This window comes from Spinacia oleracea, chromosome 6, assembly GCF_020520425.1.
Source record: "Spinacia oleracea cultivar Varoflay chromosome 6, BTI_SOV_V1, whole genome shotgun sequence".
Classification (NCBI taxonomy): domain Eukaryota; kingdom Viridiplantae; phylum Streptophyta; class Magnoliopsida; order Caryophyllales; family Amaranthaceae; genus Spinacia; species Spinacia oleracea.
This window is the reverse complement of record NC_079492.1, coordinates 57,226,281-57,231,529: the sequence shown is the minus strand read 5'-3', so window position 1 is coordinate 57,231,529 and position 5,249 is coordinate 57,226,281. Positions and strand designations below refer to the sequence as shown.

Sequence of the window (5,249 nt, the reverse complement as noted above, 5' to 3'; positions counted from 1 at the left end):
CGTTCATACTTTGATCGCCTAAGTCTACTAGGAACACCAATAAGCGAAAGGATGGCAGTCTCTATCTTGCTCAATTCACTACACAGTGGGTTTGGTCGCTTCAAGCAACTATACCTAAGTGAACCAAGAGAAGAAACAGTTGCAGAATTTGTTCACCTTGTCAAAAAGGCTGAAATAATACTGGACTGTGAAGCCAAAGATTTACTCAAGGCTAGAAGGATACCGTTCAAGAAAAGTGGAAAGTCCAAGGGCAATGCTAAATCAAAGCAGGACAAGTCCACATCAAGCTGTCTTTATTGTGATGGAATAGGCCATTACAAAAGAGAATGTCCAAAGCTAAAGGAAGATCAGAAGAACGGAACAGTCGTTCCATCTTCAGGTATTTTCGTTATAGACTGTATACTTGCTAATTCAACTTCTTGGGTATTAGATACAGGTTGTGGCTCACACTTATGTTCCAATCCACAGGGACTAAGAAGAAGTAGAAAGTTAAGCAAGGGTGAAGTCGACCTACGAGTGGGAAATGGAGCACGGATTGCTGCATTAGCTCACTAGTAGAAAAAACCCCTGTTGCAACCCCCTTGTTGCAGCGTACATGTAATAATACGCTTCAACAACCAGTAGGTCAACGCGGGTCAAACTTTATAAAGGGTTGTTGCAGCGTACAAATTAATTGCCCGCAGCAAGAGAGTTTTTTGCAGCGTACAAAGTAAAAGCCCCTTGCAATAGCCCATTTATTTTGCAGCGTACAGATAAAAGCCCCCTGCAATAAAAAAAATTCGCTGCAAAGCTAATTAAGAAAAACATTTCATCTCAAACCTAAGGACCATTTCCACGCTCAGTACTCCCTCTTCTTCCCTCAGCTTTCCCTGCGTACTCTCTCACCTCCTCATTCTTCTTCTTCTTCTTCATCTGCTCTCTTTCTCTCTCTAATTCGTGGTTTTTTTGGGTTTTTTGCAAGTAATTGTTGAAATTGGGTGACAATTCGTCTTGGTTTTTGTGAAAATTTGCTCGACTCCTTCTCTCCAAGCATCTGGCCTTCGACCTCAGCCTTCGAACTCAGCCGCCGTCGAACTCAGCCGTCGAACTCAGCAACTCAGGCGTTGCTCGGCCCTGCGTCGCTGTCTTCGCCGATGGGTCTGTGTTCTCGCCTCATCTCCCCCTAATTTCGTATTTTTAGGGTTTGCTTTCAGTCAATTCTTGATTTTTCCCCTAATTTCGTATTTTTAGGGTTTGATTATATAAATTATTCTTATTTTTTGTGTTAATTGATACATTTTTTCCGATTTTGATTGTTAGGGTTTTATTTTTTTCCGATTTTTTTTCCGATTTTGAATGTCAACCCTAAAGTGGATAATATTTGGTACCCTATGAATTACTATATCACTTTGATGATTTTCTATTTAGTATATGCTTTTACTATGGTTCTGCTTTATTTGTGTTTTGTTTATATATCTATTTCTATTCTTACTGGCACGATATATAGCTGGTTAGTTTCCTGTTAGTGTGTAAGAATTAATTGAGTTATTAGACCGTCTTGAGTTCGAACTGTTTGGATAGGAACTGAGACACCGGCCAATAGTGTGCTCTAAGTAGTGAAATATCTGTTAGATGTTGGTGTGTATTTTTCTAGTGAATTTTGTTGACTTTGATTTTCTTGATTTGGTAAATACTATCAGTCAAGTGCTAGGACGGTGAGGAAAGATAAGCCACGTGGGCGTCATCATGGTCTCACTCAACAGAAGAGGCAAGAGATAAAGGAAGCTTTTGAACTGTTTGACACTGATGGCTCAGGTTTTGAATCTGTTTAGTGTTTCGAATTTTATATGTCAAACCATTTAGTTTGTTCTCGCAATCTCGCCTGTTTGATTCAAATTGTTATTTTCAGGAACTATTGATGCTAAGGAGTTGAATGTTGCTATGAGGTATTATTCTTTGTAAATCCTAAGGTTTTGATATACCACTACACACTTAACACAGTTACCTGACCTAAAACTGCATCGTTGCAGGGCTCTGGGTTTTGAGATGACCGAAGAGGTATAAAATCTGTCATTTTGTTGGTTTTTTGTTGATTACGATTGAAATATTTCTTCTCTGAATACTTGCAAAAAGATAACCTATGTTCCTTCCACTATTCTTTTTCTTCTCTGGGTTCTAAGACACTCAGACAAGGGTGTGGCCTCCTTAATTGACACTTCAATATTTACCCAGAGTCTCATAATAGCTCAACGGCTCAACCATCTCGAACCACATATTCATAGAGAAAATTAGAAAAATAAAACAGATGCAGAATGCAGAGTCAATTAGATTTTAGTGGAATAGCCATTGTTGAACGTAGACTGGTGGCGATGTGGAATCACTAGTAGAATTTAGAAGTCAATTACTCAGTAGTTGTTTAGCCTTGAATCTAGTAACTTAGCCATAGTTGAATTTGGTCTAGGAATAAGTTAAAGCACCTACTAGTGATTTAGCTATATATATATATATTGAATACATATGTTTGTTTAACATAAGTTCCCTAAGGTATTGCTACTCTTGGGACGAGGATGATGATAACTGAGTGTCCAGAGCTCAGGCAAGTGAAATGGTGTGTCTAAAATTTTGGGATTAGGATATGATTACTGAGTATTCTCGGAGAAACATCTGGATGGTGAATCTGTCTCTGCTCCCTGGCTTACGCCTTTTCTCCCATTTCCAGTCTGGAATACACTCCCCCAACATTCTCAAGTACCATCTTGCCACGTTACTGCTTCAAAACCAATATATATGAGCTTTTAATTTCATATTTTGAATATTTGGTGATTTGGAAAACTGGGATGAAGAGACGATTGGAATAAGATGACAGCTAATAATATGATTAAGGATCTCGTTTCTGGCTCAATCCTTAGTACTTGGTGATCTGAATTCATTTTCCTAGTAACTGCGCTAGATAAATTGATCAGCAATGTGATATTTCCAGCTTCGCTTATTGTCCAATCATTGTCCGTTGCCTTATCTGAGGTGATTTTACAATTCAGCTGCATCTTTGCTTTTGTATTCTCTCAGTTTAATTGAGATAGTCTTTCTTTTTTCCTCGTCACATTCATTTGAAATTCGATGCGGCCCTCTGTGTGCATACAAACTTTGGGATTGTGCAAGGTTCCTTCTGGCGTGGCTTTGACTTGATTATTACTCCCTCTATCAGGAAATAGTAGTCATATCACTGATATGTATTGCAAGGGGTCTTTGATTAAAAGAGTTTAGAGCAATGTGACAACATTTCTGGACAGAAGAAGTTCTAGTACGGAGTACAAAATATGATTCTGCAACACTCTAGCATTTATTTTGGTGACGCCTGTCCTCTGCTTCTTTTTACTTATTCACTACAGTAGCACCAGTGCAAGAATTTGACTGCTTTACCTTTCCTTTGATTCTGATGGCGGAATCGCATGAAATCTTTATCTGTTTAGTAACATAAAACATTAAGAAACTAAATCCTCCTTGTTGAAAAACATGTGTCCAGAAGAAGAAACAAAGGGTTTTCTGGAAAAATCTTGATCCTTCTGTTAATATTCTTTGTATAACAGGGCGAATTATTGACCTGAACTTATATGGTGTGATTACTATCTTTTCTTTCCCCTCCCGACAGGATTGTAAAGTTAGATGGCTTGATCTCTATCTTGTGTATGACATTTGGTCAACAATGTAGTGAACTTTCTAGGACGTGGCAATCACTTACCATTATTTCCTTTCAAAATTGGCAGGGTGGAAATAATTCTGATTCTGATGATGATGAGAAACGCCGTCAGAGGCACCACCACCACCAACGCAGGCACCATGATGAGGAATAAGATGATTACTTTTCAGTTTTTAAGTTGAGCTCCCCCATCTTTATCCTTGGCTGTTAAAATAAGGGGTTGAGAATGTTTGGCGTATAACCATACCTGCTGCTTTATGTTTTCTTGTATGATGGCTCAATGAGTTGATGGGCCTATGTTATTCTATTATGTACTACTAAACAAAACTCCTGTGTGTTTTCCTATTGAATGGAGTTTTTGTTGTTGTTTTGTTTCTATTTTCTTTATCTCTTTCTCAAGTAACAAAACGGTGATCTACTTTGCTCGTGTTTGAAAAAATATCTTTTAGTAAACCAGGCATTTAGTTGCTTGTGTATCTTTGGTTTCTGTTGATAGAAGTGGAGCATAGAACAAATCTCGCGTTCTGTTTATGGGAGTACTTCTTAGCTGGGCTGTAAGTAACTCTGCAAGAGTTTTCTGTTTTGATATCAGGAGGATAGCTGCAATCTAGAGTTTTGTGATGACACGGCAAAATTCTTGTGTTTGGACTTTGGATGACAGAGAGATAGGCTCCTTGGTTTGGTGCACTGGTCCGTACAGGTGACATGCATATGACATCGGCACTGGATTTGGTAGGTTTCTGGGATTTTAGACTACGGAATGGCACAACCGCACAGGTACATCTATTGAATACTTGGTATGTTTTATGCTAAAAAGCATCTGTATCTGCATTGATTTCAGATCTTAGAAATATGGCATTGTAGTAATTTTTGCTTGCAAAAGAAAATGTAAGAAAAGAAGCACACATAATTAATCATAGTATTAAAAACATATTGCAACATATGAAGTAAGTTTCCAGATGAATAATTAGAAAAACAAAATTGAAATCCTGACTATCCACGGTTTCTTTTGCTGAAGCATGTCTAATTCAGAATGGATTTCAGAGTGAGCATTACCACCTTTAGCAAGGGATCCTTGATTAGCATCATTTTAGACTATTAGGACATTGTCATTAGTTTCTTGAATGTTAAAATGTGATATTTAATTTGTATTTAATCTAATGTTTAATTTAAATTTCTGTTTTTGTAAAGGTCTACACTCCGAGGATTGCGCCTTATGCGAGGAATTTGATGTGGTTCGTGAGCAATGGGCCAAGTTTTTTACCAGCAAGTATTTATTATTGGCTTTAGTGCGCTTGATCGAGTTGGTTTAGTTGTTATAGAATAAATTTTATATTAAAATGTATGTTTATGTTGAAATTGGAACATATATTTAAATGTAATATGTGCACTTAATTTGGTTTTGGGATATATAGTATACAAAACTCCAGTTGTTGTTTTTATATTTGTTATACAGGTTGCGTTATTCTATTATTGTTTTGACAGGTTTCTATATTTGGTGCAAGGCACTCTAGGTATCCCTAAACAAAATTAGAATTTTCCCGCCAAAAGTGCTTTGTTGCAGCGTACATAT

The 5,249-nt window shown here is 37.4% G+C and overlaps 1 long non-coding RNA gene across 1 annotated transcript; it reads left to right on the top strand.

The window, feature by feature from the left end:
* The first annotated feature begins 1,498 nt into the window (after positions 1 to 1,498).
* LOC110781019 (uncharacterized) lies at positions 1,499 to 2,158 on the top strand. The gene is made up of 3 exons (XR_008924637.1): positions 1,499 to 1,794; positions 1,889 to 1,925; positions 2,010 to 2,158. It is a non-coding gene; the product is annotated as an uncharacterized lncRNA (long non-coding RNA).
* Positions 2,159 to 5,249: the final 3,091 nt, after the last annotated feature.